The sequence below is a fragment of the Oncorhynchus masou genome, chromosome 18, assembly GCF_036934945.1.
Source record: "Oncorhynchus masou masou isolate Uvic2021 chromosome 18, UVic_Omas_1.1, whole genome shotgun sequence".
Classification (NCBI taxonomy): domain Eukaryota; kingdom Metazoa; phylum Chordata; class Actinopteri; order Salmoniformes; family Salmonidae; genus Oncorhynchus; species Oncorhynchus masou.
In genome coordinates, this window is record NC_088229.1 from 62743196 (window position 1) to 62759043 (window position 15848).

Consider the following 15848-nt stretch of genomic DNA (forward strand, 5'->3'; position numbering starts at 1 on the left):
CACCCAGTAAAATACAACTTGAGTAAAAGTCTAAAAGTATTTGGTTTTAAATACACTTAAGTATCAAAAGTAAATGTAATTGCTAAGATGTACTTAAGTGTCAAAAGTTAAAGTATAAATAATTTCAAAATGCTTATATTAAGCAAACCGGACGGCACAATTTTCTTGTTTTAAACATGTAAGGATAGCCAGGGAAACACTCCAACACTCAAATCATTTACAAATGAAGCATTTGTGTTTAGTGAGTCCGCCAGATCAGAGCCAATAGGGATGACCAGGGATGTTCTCTTGATGTCCCGCTGAGCATTCGAAATGTAACTACTTCTGGGTGTAAAAAGTGCATATTGTTTTTAAGATTGTAATGGATTAAAAGTAAAAGTTGTCCAAAATATAAATAGTAAAGTAAAATACAGATACCTCCAAAAATGACTTATTTTTACTTAAGAACTTTATACCAGTAGTGGACAGGGCTCCTGAGTGGTGCAGTTGTCTAAGGCACTGTATCTCAGTGCGAGAGGCCTCACTACAGACACCCTGGTTTGAATCCAGACTGTATCACAACTGGCTGTGACTGGGACTCCCATAGGGTGGTGCACAATTGGCCCAGCGTCATCTGGGTTTGGCCGGTGTAGGCCGTCATTGTAAATAAGAATTTGTTCTTAACTGACTTGCCGATGTTAAGTAAAAGTAAAACCAAAAATGTGTGAGCTCTCGCACGTATGCATGTATGCATGTATGCACGTGTGTGCGCCCAACTACGTACTACACACATGAACATTTTGAACATCTACACAGTCACCCACAGTTTACAGCAATCTTAATTCATAGCAGGCAGTGAGAGAGGTTCTTTATGGCGTGTGGGATGGCAGATCCTGGCCTCATTAAGTTATAAACTTGAGGTGTGTTCCCATAAAGGGACTCCCCTGGAGCTAGCTTAGCAGTCCATCAGAGTTTTGGAGGTAGGCCCTGTCGCACAAGTTAACAGCAGGATCAGTACCTAATCATAATACTTACAGCACTGGACACACATTGTTACATTACCACACGCACCTGAGGGAAAAGTGTAGGGTTTTCATTTGAAATCGTGGTCAGAGGAATTTGTATGTGGGTGTGTGGTGGACAGCATCATAAAACGGTCCATGAGAATTCACAATGTGACAAAACTCCTCGAGTGACCTAATTTCACGTGAGGTTTGGGGAGCAATCTGGGTTTGAATGGGACTTTGCCTAAAATCCTGATCCTTTCTCTACCTCATAGTCCCTTCATCAGAGCAGTGGAGTTTGTTGAAGTAGCTTACTAAATGGAGCCATACACTTTCTCCTCATCATTTTATTTCTCTCTGAAGATTTTATTAGGATCCCCATTGGCTGTTGAAAAGTGTGTATTTATTTATTTATTATTATTATTTTATTTAACCTTTATTTAACTAGGTAAGTCAGTTAAGAAGAAATTCTTATTTACAATGACGGCCTACCCCGAAATGGGACTCCCAATCACGGCCGGATGTGGTACAGCCTGGAATCGAACCAGGAACTGTAGTGACACCTCTTGCACTGAGATGCAGTGAGATGCAGACCGCTACAACCCTTTCTCTCCACCCCCCCCTCGATCTAACCCTTTCTCTTCACCCCCCCCAATCCAACTCTTCCCTTCATCCTCCTTCCTCTCCCCTCTCAATCCAACCCTTTCCCTTCATCCTCCTTCCTCTCCCCCTCAATCCAACTCTTTCCCTTCATCCTCCTTCCTCTCCCCATCAATCCAACTCTTTCCCTTCATCCTCCTTCCTCTCCCCCTCAATCCAACCCTTTCCCTTCATCCTCCTTCCTCTCCCCCTCAATCCAACTATTTCCCTTCATCCTCCTTCCTCTCCCCCTCCTTCCTCTCCCCCTCAATCCAACTCTTTCCCTTCATCTTCCTTCCTCTCCCCCTCAATCCAACCCTTTCCCTTCATCCTCCTTCCTCTCCCCCTCAATCCAACTATTTCCCTTCATCCTCCTTCCTCTCCCCCTCAATCCAACTCTTTCTCTTCAACCTCCTTCCTCTCCCCCTCAATCCAACCCTTTCCCTTCAATCCAACTCCTTCATCCTCTCCTCTCCCCCTCTATCCAACCCTTTCTCAACCCCTCAATCCAACTTTTCCCTTCATCCTCCTTCCTCTCCCCCTCAATCCCCCTTTCTCAATCCCCCCATCCAACCATTTCTTTCATCCTCTTCATCCAACTCCTTCATCCTCCTCCCCCCTCAATCCAACTCTTTCCCTTCATCCTCCTTCCTCTCCCCTCTCAATCCAACTCTTTCCCTTCATCCTCCTTCCTCTCCCCTCTCAATCCAACTCTTTCCCTTCATCCTCCTTCCTCTCCCCTCTCAATCCAACTCTTTCCCTTCATCCTCCTTCCTCTCCCCCTCAATCCAACTCTTTCCCTTCATCCCTTCCTCTCCTCCTTCCTTCATCCCTTCCTCTCAATCCAACTCTTTCCCTTCATCCTCCTTCCTCTCCCCTCTCCCCCCCCTTAATCCAATCAAAACATTTCTATTCATCCTCCTTCCTCTCCCCCCAATCCAACCATTTCTCTTCATCCTCCTTCCTCTCCCCCCCAATCCAACTCTTTCCCTTCATCCTCCTTCCTCTCCCCCTCAATCCAACCCTTTCTCTTCACCCCCCCTCAATCCAACTCTTTCACTTCATCCTCCTTCCTCTCCCCCTCAATCCAACTTTTTCCCTTCATCCTCCTTCCTCTCCCCCTCAATCCAACCCTTTCCCTTCATCCTCCTTCCTCTCCCCCTCAATCCAACCCTTTCCCTTCATCCTCCTTCCTCTCCCCCTCAATCCAACTCTTTCCCTTCATCCTCCTTCCTCTCCCCTCTCAATCCAACTCTTTCCCTTCATCCTCCTTCCTCTCCCCTCTCAATCCAACCCTTTCCCTTCATCCTCCTTCCTCTACCCTCTCAATCCAACTCTTTCCCTTCATCCTCCTTCCTCTCCCCCCTCAATCCAACTCTTTACCTTCATCCTCCTTCCTCTCCCCTCTCAATCCAACTCTTTCCCTTCATCCTCCTTCCTCTCCCCTCTCAATCCAACTCTTTCCCTTCATCCTCCTTCCTCCTCTCAATCCAACTCTTTCCTTCTCCTCCTTCCTCTCCCCCTCAATCCAACTCTTCATCCTCCTTCCTCTCCCCCTCAATCCAACTCTTTCCCTTCATCCTCCTTCCTCTCCCCCCAATCCAACCCCCCAATCTTTTCTCTTCATCCTCCTTCCTCTCCCCCCAATCCAACCATTTCTCTTCATCCTCCTTCCCTCCCCCTCAATCCAACCATTTTTCTCTTCATCCTCCTTCCTCTCCCCCCAATCCAACCTTTCTCTTCATCCTCCTTCCTCTCCCCCAATCCAACTCAATCCAACTCTTTCTCTTCATCTCCTTCCTCTCCCCCCCAATCCAACCATTTCTCTTCATCCTCCTTCCTCCCCCCCAATCCAACTCTTTCCTCCCTTCATCCTCCTTCCCTCCTTCCTCTCCCCTCTCAATCCAACTCTTTCCCTTCATCCTCCTTCCTCTCCCCCCTCAATCCAACCCTTTCTCTTCATCCTCCTTCCTCTCCCCCTCAATCCAACTCTTTCCCTTCATCCTCCTTCCTCTCCCCCTCAATCCAACTCTTTCTCTTCATCCTCCTTCCTCTCCCCCCCAATCCAACCATTTCTCTTCATCCTCCTTCCTCCCCCCCAATCCAACCATTTCTCTTCATCCTCCTTCCTCTCCCCCCAATCCAACTCTTTCTCTTCATCCTCCTTCCTCTCCCCCCAATCCAACCATTTCTCTTCATCCTCCTTCCTCTCCCCCCCAATCCAACCATTTCTCTTCATCCTCCTTCCTCTCCCCCTCAATCCAACCCTTCCTCTTTTCATCCAACAGTCTCTTCATCCCAGAAATGTCATTAATGTTTTCGTTGATTGAAAGAAATAGCCGTCTTCAGTGTATTTGCATAACAACACAAGGATGTATCGGAAATTTCAGCCTCTGTCTTTGTACCTTCCAAAAAAACACAGTGTTGCGCAAGACGTGACAATGATTTCAAAACAGTGCAATTATGATTGATAAATCTGTTGGCAAATAAAGAGATTTCCCATAATTCAAATTACTCCTTGGCAGTATCAAAAGTCCAAGTAAACTGTGTGTTGGCAGAGTACCCCTCGTTGCAAAATTGGTTCCCTGAAACCTTATCATCCATTGGAGCGTGAAACTGCATATTAGCATCCTGTTGGATGATCCAGATAACCATCTACCCAGCTGAGGCATTAGAACAAGCAGCAGGTCAGCTGGAGCAAAGATAGCTACAGCCTATGCTCCAGTGCAAAGGACAAGGGCCACACATGGGCCAAGGTTCATTCTCGGCCTAAAGGTTAGAGTTGGGGAGTATAAGCTGATTCTACTCTAGACCTGTGCCTAAATGAAACGCCCAACCTTTAGCTAACTTTGCAGGGAATTCTGACATGGTTATGACACCCATCATTCCATTCAATGTAATAATGTGACTCAGAAGGTTGGCAAATATCACAGCACCCTGTAATATCATCTGGTATATAAACTCTTATGTAGCATGTAATGACCATGCTCATGCTGCTTTCCCTATGGTTACCCCCCCCCCACCCCCTCAACAGTCTTTACCTGTCCTCCACCCCAACGGACATGTATTTATTAATCACTGCTACAGTTGTTATGATGTATTTAGTTCTATTTCTATTGCTGTTTTTTATGACCATTTTCATTCTATTATTTCACTTAGTCCTTGCATGTTGGAGCTCGAAGATGTTCACTGTACCCTGCAATCAGACATGCAACCCTGTACACGTGACTATGAAACACTCTGAATCCGAATCGCTGAATCTGAAACATATGACATCAGTTGTCATGCGGAGTGTGTAATAGCAGTTGTAATTAACAGTTGACATTAGACTACATGACAACAGGAAGAACAGTCATCTATGACATCTTATGTCGTTACTCGTAACTATTTAATCCTACTTATGACAGCTTATGAGAAGTATAATTAAGCAATAAGGCCCGAGGAGGTGTAGTATGTGGCCAATATACGCCGGCTAAGGGCTGTTCTTAGGGACGACGCAACGCGGAGTGCCTGGATACAGCCCTCAGCCGTGGTATATTGGCCATACATGACAAACCCCGGAGGGGCCTTATTGCTATTAATAACTGTTTACCAATGTAATTATACAAGTAAAAATACATGTTTTGTCATACCTGGGGTATACGGTCTGATATACCACAGCTTTCAGCCAATCAGCATTCAGGACTCGAACCACTCAGTTTATAATGTGTTATATAGCTGTTATGAAGGATTTATGAATGCACACATAAGAACAGCTATAGTGTTACCAAAGTGTGTATTCCTTCCCTGCTTTAAGAACGTCAGTGTGCAGTATCAGAGAGCAATAAAGGAGGTGCATAAAGATGGTGGCAACCATGCACATACCACAAGTTTCTCTTTCTGCTAAGTTCGCCATATGGTTCATTGCTCTGCGTTACCCTTTATTGTTTGTTAATTGGCACTACAGGAAGTTGGTGGCACCTTAATTGGGGAGGACTGACTTAAACACATGGACTGGTTTAAACACATGGTTTCCATACATTTGATGCCATGTCATTTGTTCCGTTCAAGCCGTCATTATGAATCGTCCTTCCCTCAGCACAGTATACGTGATCCCAATTTCTGCTTCAAGACACCGACAATATAGAAAAAATATAAAAAGTAGATTGTGTTAATTTATTTGCACATTGAAACATGTAGTGACCTTAGTTTAAGCCTGGCACATTGAACCATGTAGTGCACTGTAGTTTAAGACTGGCACATTGGACCGTGTAGTGTACTGTAGTTTAAGACTGGCACATTGAACCATGTTTAAGACTGACACATTGAACCATGTTTAAGACTGGTACATTTAACCATGTTTAAGACTGGCACATTAAACCCTGTTTAAGACTGGCACATTGAACCATGTTTAAGACTGGCACATTGAACCATGTTTAAGACTGTCACATTGAACCATGTTTAAGACTGTCACATTTAACCATGTTTAAGACTGTCACATTGAACCATGTTTAAGACTGGCACATTCAACCATGTTTAAGACTGTCACATTGAACAGTGTAGTGCACCATAGTTTAAGACTGGCACATTGAACAGTGTAGTGCACCATAGTTTAAGACTGGCACATTGAACAGTGTAGTGCACCATAGTTTAAAACTGGCACATTGAACCATGTTTAAGACTGGCACATTGAACCATGTTTAAGACTGGCACATTGAACCATGTTTAAGACTGGCACATTGAACCATGTTTAAGACTGGCACATTGAACCATGTTTAAGACTGGCACATTGAACCATGTTTAAGACTGGCACATTGAACCATGTTTAAGACTGGCACATTGAACCATGTTTAAGACTGGCACATTGAACCATGTTTAAGACTGTCACATTGAACCATGTTTAAGACTGGCACATTGAACCATGTTTAAGACTGTCACATTGAACCATGTTTAAGACTGGCACATTCAACCATGTTTAAGACTGGCACATTGAACAGTGTAGTGCACCATAGTTTAAGACTGGCACATTCAACCATGTTTACACATTGAACATGTTTAAGACTGGCACATTGAACCATGTTTAAGACTGTCACATTGAACCATGTTTAAGACTGGCACATTGAACCATGTTTAGTGGCACCATTAACATTGAACCATGTTTAAGACTGGCACATTGAACCATGTTTAAGACTGGCACATTGAACCATGTTTAAGGCTGACATTGAACCATGTTTAAGACTGGCACATTGAACCATGTTTAAGACTGGCACATTGAACCATGTTTAAGACTGGCACATTGACCATGTTTAAGACTGGCACATTGAACCATGTTTAAGACTGGCACATTGAACCATGTTTAAGACTGGCACATTGAACCATGTTTAAGACTGGCACATTGAACCATGTTTAAGACTGGCACTGGCACATTGAACCATGTTTAAGACTTGAACTATGTTTAAGACTGGCACATTGAACCATGTTTAAGACTGGCACCATGTTTAAGACTGGCACATTGAACCATGTTTAAGACTGGCACATTGAACCATGTTTAAACTGGCACATTGAACCATGTTTAAGACTGGCACATTGAACCATGTTTAAGACTGGCACATTGAACCATGTTTAAGACTGGCACATTGAACCATGTTTAAGACTGGCACATTGAACCATGTTTAAGACTGGCACATTGAACCATGTTTAAGACTGGCACATTGAACCATGTTTAAGAACATTGAACCATGTTTAAGACTGGCACATTGAACCATGTTTAAGACTGGCACATTGAACCATGTTTAAGACTGGCACATTGAACCATGTTTAAGACTGGCACATGTTTAAGAACATTGAACCATGTTTAAGACTGAACCATGTTTAAGACTGGCACCATGTTTAAGAAACCATGTTTAAGACTGGCAATGTTTAAGACTGGCACATTGAACCATGTTTAAGACTGGCACATTGAACCATGTTTAAGACTGGCACATTGAACCATGTTTAAGACTGGCACATTGAACCATGTTTAAGACTGGCACCAACTGTTTAAGACTGGCACATTGAACCATGTTTAAGACTGGCACATTGAACCATGTTTAAGACTGGCACATTGAACCATGTTTAAGACTGGCACATTGAACCATGTTTAAGACTGGCACATTGAACCATGTTTAAGACTGTTGAACCGTATGTTTAAGACTGGCACATTGAACCATGTTTAAGTTTAACCATGTACTGGCACATTGAACCATGTTTAAGACTGGCACATTGAACCATGTTTAAGACTGGCACATTGAACCATGTTTAAGACTGGCACATTGAACCATGTTTTAAGACTGGCACATTGAACCATGTTTAAGACTGGCACATTGAACCATTTAAGACTGGCACATTGAACCATGTTTAAGACTGGCACATTGAACCATGTTTAAGACTGGCACATTGAACCATGTTTAAGACTGGCACATTGAACCATGTTTAAGACTGGCACATTGAACCATGTTTAAGACTGGCACATTGAACCATGTTTAAGACTGGCACATTGAACCATGTTTAAGACTGGCACATTGAACCATGTTTAAGACTGGCACATTGAACCATGTTTAAGACTGGCACATTGAACCATGTTTAAGACTGGCACATTGAACCATGTTTAAGACTGGCACATTGAACCATGTTTAAGACTGGCACATTGAACCATGTTTAAGACTGGCACATTGAACCATGTTTAAGACTGGCACATTGAACCATAAGACTGGCACATTGAACCATGTTTAAGACTGGCACATTGAACCATGTTTAAGACTGGCACATTGAACCATGTTTAGACTGGCACATTGAACCATGTTTAAGTGCACCGTTTTAAGACTGGCACATTGAACCATGTTTAAGACTGTCACATTGAACCGTGTATGGCACATTGAACCATGTTTAAGACTGTCACATTGAACCATGTTTAAGACTGTCACATTGAACCGTGTAGTGCACCGTAATTTAAGACTGGCACATTGAACCATGTTTAAGACTGGCACATTGAACCATGTTTAAGACTGGCACATTGAACCATGTTTAAGACTGGCAAATTGAACTATGTTTAAGACTGGCACATTGAACCATGTTTAAGACTGGCACATTGAACCATGTTTAGGACTGGCACATTGAACCATGTTTAAGACTGGCACATTGAACTATGTTTAAGACTGGCACATTTTAAGACTGGCACATTGAACCATGTTTAAGACTGGCACATTGAACCATGTTTAAGACTGGCACATTGAACCATGTTTAAGACTGGCACATTGAACCATGTTTAAGACTGGCACATTGAACCATGTTTAAGAATTGAACCATGTTTATCTGTTTAAGTTTAAGACTGGCACATTGAACCATGTTTAAGACTGGCACATTGAACCATGTAGTGCACCATAATTTAAGACTGGCACATTGAACCATGTTTAAGACTGGCACATTGAACCATGTAATTTAAGACTGGCACATTGAACCATGTTTAAAACTGGCACATTGAACCATGTTTAAGACTTTAAGACTTACATTGAACCATGTTTAAGACTGGCACATTGAACCATGTTTAAGACTGGCACATTGAACCATGTTTAAGACTGGCAAATTGAACTATGTTTAAGACTGGCACATTGAACCATGTTTAGGTCTGGCACATTGAACCATGTATTGCACCGTAGTTTAAGACTGGCACATTGAACCATGTTTAAGACTGTCACATTGAACCAGTGCACCGTAATTTAAGACTGGCACATTGAACCATGTTTAAGACTGTCACATTGAACCGTGTAGTGCACCGTAATTTAAGACTGGCACATTGAACCATGTTTAAGACTGGCACATTGAACCATGTTTAAGACTGGCACATTGAACCATGTTTAAGACTGGCACATTGAACCATGTTTAAGACTGGCACATTGAACCATGTTTGAACCATGTTTAAGACTGGCACATTGAACCATGTTTAAGACTGGCACACAAATTGAACTATGTTTAAGACTGGCACATTGAACCATGTTTAAGACTGGCACAAAATGAACCATGTTTAAGACTTTGAACCATGTTTAGACTGGCACATTGAACCATGTAGTGCATGTTTAAGACTGGCACATTGAACCATGTTTAAGACTGGCACATTGAACCATGTTTAAGATTTAACCATGTTTAAGACTGGCAAATTGAACCATGTTTAAGACTGGCACATTGAACCATGTTTAAGACTGGCACATTGAACCATGTTTAAGACTGGCACATTGAACCATGTTTAAGACTGGCACATTGAACTATGTTTAAGACTGGCACATTGAACCATGTTTAGGTCTGGCACATTGAACCATGTAGTGCACCGTAGTTTAAGACTGGCACATTGAACCATGTTTAAGACTGGCACATTGAACCGTGTAGTGCACCATAATTTAAGACTGGCACATTGAACCATGTTTAAGACTGTCACATTGAACCGTGTAGTGCACCGTAATTTAAGACTGGCACATTGAACCATGTTTAAGACTGGCACATTGAACCATGTTTAAGACTGGCACATTGAACCATGTTTAAGACTGGCACATTGAACCATGTTTAAGACTGGCACATTGAACCATGTTTAAGACTGGCAAATTGAACCATGTTTAAGACTGGCACATTGAACCATGTTTAAGACTGGCACATTGAACCATGTTTAAGACTTGCAAAATGAACCATGTTTAAGACTGGCACATTGAACCATGTTTAGGTCTGGCACATTGAACCATGTAGTGCACCGTAGTTTAAGACTGGCACATTGAACCATGTTTAAGACTGGCACATTGAACCATGTTTAAGATTGGCACATTGAACCATGTTTAAGACTATCATATTGAACCATGTTTAAGACTGGCACATTGAACCATGTTTAAGACTGGCACATTGAACCATGTTTAAGACTGGCAAATTGAACTATGTTTAAGACTGGCATTGTGTTTAAGACTGGCACATTGAACCATGTTTAAGACTGGCACATTGAACCGTGTTTAGGTCTGGCACATTGAACCATGTATTGCACCGTAGTTTAAGACTGGCACATTGAACCATGTTTAAGACAGTCACATTGAACCGTGTAGTGCACCGTAATTTAAGACTGGCACATTGAACCATGTTTAAGACTGTCACATTGAACCGTGTAGTGCACCGTAATTTAAGACTTGCACATTGAACCATGTTTAAGACTGGCACATTGAACCATGTTTAAGACTGGCACATTGAACCATGTTTAAGACTGGCACATTGAACCATGTTTAAGACTGGCACATTGTACCATGTTTAAGACTATCACATTGAACCATGTTTAAGACTGGCACATTGAACCATGTTTAAGACTGGCACATTGAACCATGTGTAAGACTGGCAAATTGAACTATGTTTAAGACTGGCACATTGAACCATGTTTAAGACTGGCACATTGAACCATGTTTAAGACTTGCAAAATGAACCATGTTTAAGACTGGCACATTGAACCATGTTTAGGTCTGGCACATTGAACCATGTAGTGCACCGTAGTTTAAGACTGGCACATTGAACCATGTTTAAGACTGGCACATTGAACCATGTTTAAGATTGGCACATTGAACCATGTTTAAGACTGGCAAATTGAACCATGTTTAAGACTGGCACATTGAACCATGTTTAAGACTGGCAAATTGAACCATGTTTATGACTGGCACATTGAACCATGTTTAAGACTGGCACATTGAACCATGTTTAAGACTGGCACATTGAACCATGTTTAAGACTTGCAAAATGAACCATGTTTAAGACTGGCACATTGAACCATGTTTAGGTCTGGCACATTGAACCATGTAGTGCACCGTAGTTTAAGACTGGCACATTGAACCATGTTTAAGACTGGCACATTGAACCATGTTTAAGATTGGCACATTGAACCATGTTTAAGACTTTAAGTTTAAGACTGGCACATTGAACCATGTTTAAGACTGGCACATTGAACCATGTTTAAGACTGGCAAATTGAACTATGTTTAAGACTGGCACATTGAACCATGTTTAAGACTGGCACATTGAACCATGTTTATGACTGGCACATTGAACCATGTTTAAGACTGGCACATGGAACCATGTTTAACCATGTTTTAAGACTGGCACATTGAACCATGTTTAAGACTGGCACATTGAACCATGTTTAAGACTGGCAAATTGAACCATGTTTAAGACTGGCACATTGAACCATGTTTAAGACTGGCACATTGAACCATGTTTAAGACTGGCACATTGAACCATGTTTAAGACTGGCACATTGAACCATGTTTAAGACTGGCACATTGAACCATGTTTAAGACTGGCACATTGAACTATGTTTAAGACTGGCACATTGAACCATGTTTAACATTGAACCATGTAGTGCACATTTAAGACTGGCACATTGAACCATGTTTAAGACTGTCACATTGAACCGTGTAGTGCACCGTAATTTAAGACTGGCACATTGAACCATGTTTAAGACTGGCACATTGAACCGTGTAGTGCACCGTAATTTAAGACTGGCACATTGAACCATGTTTAAGACTGGCACATTGAACCATGTTTAAGACTGGCACATTGAACCATGTTTAAGACTGGCACATTGAACCATGTTTAAGACTGGCACATTGAACTATGTTTAAGACTGGCACATTGAACCATGTTTAAGACTGGCAAATTGAACTATGTTTAAGACTGGCACATTGAACCGTGTTTAGGTCTGGCACATTGAACCATGTATTGCACCGTAGTTTAAGACTGGCACATTGAACCATGTTTAAGACAGTCACATTGAACCGTGTAGTGCACCGTAATTTAAGACTGGCACATTGAACCATGTTTAAGACTGTCACATTGAACCGTGTAGTGCACCGTAATTTAAGACTTGCACATTGAACCATGTTTAAGACTGGCACATTGAACCATGTTTAAGACTGGCACATTGAACCATGTTTAAGACTGGCACATTGAACCATGTTTAAGACTATCACATTGAACCATGTTTAAGACTGGCACATTGAACCATGTTTAAGACTGGCACATTGAACCATGTGTAAGACTGGCAAATTGAACTATGTTTAAGACTGGCACATTGAACCATGTTTAAGACTGGCACATTGAACCATGTTTAAGACTTGCAAAATGAACCATGTTTAAGACTGGCACATTGAACCATGTTTAGGTCTGGCACATTGAACCATGTAGTGCACCGTAGTTTAAGACTGGCACATTGAACCATGTTTAAGACTGGCACATTGAACCATGTAGTGCACCGTAATTTAAGACTGGCACATTGAACAGTGTAGTGCATCATAGTTTAAGACTGGCACATTGAACCATGTAGTGCAACGTAGTTTAAAAAATAGTGCAAATATATGATGTAATATCTGAATTCTGCCATCCTTATGCACGTTCGCCAGTCACCCAAAGAATTGACTTTAACCTACTCAAAGCAAACAGACCATTTGGCCCACTGCAAGGTATCACTTCCACCTACAACTGTTGAAAAGAGGCACAGGAGAGTCAGGTTCGAGTGGACGGGCGGCGGGGCTAGGGGGTAAGGCGAAGAGTTGGAAGAGGGGGAAGGAGAGGGGGATGTTATTGTGCAAAACACTGTAATTAGAGAGGGATATGGCATGAGGATCATGAGGGATTTGTATTCACGTCTTCACAGAGAATTTCGGGGAAAAGATGTAAACGTTTGTTGGCGGAGTATAGTCCGGTTCATCCAAAGAAAGCCCAGGGGGGTTCAGCTTACACACTTCCACAAAAACCAACACCACTGACCGAATTCTGTTAATCTCTCCATCACTTCTCCCCCGCTCCACCTTGCCCATGGGGGGGAACTGGGAGCAAGGCCGGATGATGTATCCAGTGTTTGGAGACTTCACCACTGTCCAGCGTTTGTGTTTTTATTGGGGCGGAAGTATTTGTTCTAAGCAGTGAGTTAGGAGGGGATGAAGCTGATATTTTACTTGCTTTGGGAGTATTGTTTTTTGTCATAGAGAGGGCTGCTTATGGGAGTCTGTAAGGTTATATGGCAGATGTACGTTTTCAACCTCTGACCCTACGAGGTCCGGAGCCTGCTGGTTTTCTATTCTACTTGATAATTAATTGCACCCACCTGGTGCCCCAGGTCTAAATCAGTGCCTGATTAGAGGGGAACAATTAAAAAATGTAGAGGAACTGGCTTCGATGTCCAGAGTTGAGTTTGAGGGATATAGAGCCCATCCAACCAACTACCTACCTCATCCCATATATATATATATATATATATTTTATTTTTTTTCTGCTCTTTTGTACACCAGTATTTCTACTTGCACATCCTCATCTGCACATATATCACTCCAGTGTAAATTGCTAAATTGTAATTACTTTCGGCCACTGTGGCCTATTTATTGCCTTACCCCCTTACTTCATTTGCAAACATTGTATACAGATTTTTATATTGTGTTATTGACTGTACGTTTGTTTATTCCATGTGCAACTCTGTGTTGTTGTTTTTGTCGCACTGCTTTGCTTTATCTTGGCCAGGTCGCAGTTGTAAATGAGAACTTGTTCTCCACTGGCCTACCTGGTTAAATAAAGTTGAAATAAAACATTTTAAAATATGGGTTGGGGCAAAGGGGATATAAGGTTTGGGGCTGAGGTGTTTAGAATGTCTCCTGTTGATATTTACAATCCTAGTGATACAAACCAAACACCTTTCAGAGCAGTGTGATTTGCAATCACATCGCAGTTTAATCTTCTAGGTTGCTTCCTTCCCATCATAGGAGGGCCGTCTCATTAAGCAAGTTAATAATAGCTGAGTTATAACTAGAAAGTCAAGACCGCATGCACCTTAATTGTGCATGTGTATGTATGTACTGTACCAGTCAAAAGTTTTGACACACCTACTCATTCAAGGGTTTTTCTTTATTTTTACTCTTTTCTACATTGTATAATAATAGTGAAGACATCAAAACTATTAAATAACACATTTGGAATAATGTAATAACCAAAATATTTAATATGTTAGATTCTTCAAAGTAGCCACCCTTTGCCTTAATGACAGCTTTGCACACTCTTGGCATTCTCTCAACCAGCTTCATGAGGTCATCACCTGGAATGCTTTTCCAACAGTCTTGAAGGAGTTATCACATTTGCTGAGCACTTGTTGGCTGCTTTTCCTTCACTCTGCTGTCCAACTCATCCCAAACCATCTCAATTGGGTTGAGGTTGGGTGATTGTGGAGGCCAGGTCATCTAATGCAGCACTCTATCACTGTCCTTCTTGGTCAAATAGCTCTTACACAGCCTGGAGGTGTGTTGGGTCATTGTCCTGTTGAAAAACAAATGATAGTCCCACAAAGTGCAAACCAGATGGGAAGGCTTATTGCTGCAGAATGCTGCGGTAGCCATGCTGGTTAAGTGTGCCTTGAATTTAAAAAAAATCACTGACAGTGTTGCCAGCAAAGCACACCATCACACGTCCTCCTCCATGCTTCACGGTGGGAACCGCACGTGCAGAGATCATTCCGTTCACCTACTCTGCGTCTCACAAAGGTTGGAACCAAAAATCTCTAATTTGGACTCATCAGACCAAAAGACAGATTTCCACTGGTCTAATGTCCATTGCTTGTGTTTCTTGGCCCACGCAAGTCTCTTCTTATTATTGGTGTCCTTTAGTAGTTGTTTCTTTGTAGCAATTCAACCATGATGCCCTGATTCACGCAGTCTCCTCTGAACAGTTGATGTTGAGATGTGCATGTTACTTGAACTCTGTGAATATTTTTTTCGGCTGTAATTTCTGAGGCTGGTAACTCTAATGAACTTATCCTTATTCTGGGTCTTCCTTTCCTGTGGCGGTTCTCATGACAGCCAGTTTCATCACAGTTCTTGATGGTTTTTGCGACTGCACTTTACACTTTTCCATATTGATGGACCTTCATGTCTTAAAGTAATGATGGACTGTCATTTCTCTTTGCTTATTTGAGCTGTTCTTTCCATAATATGGACTTGGTCTTTTACCAAATAGAGACATCTTCTGTATATTAACCCTACCTTGTAACAACACAGCTGATTGGCTCAAACACATTAAAAAGGAAATAAATTCCACAAATTAACTTTTAACAAGGCACACCTGTTAATTGAAATGCATTTCATGTGACTACCTCATGAAGCTGGTTGAGAGAATGCCAAGAGTGTGCAAAGCTATCACCAAGGCAAAGGGCGGCTACTTT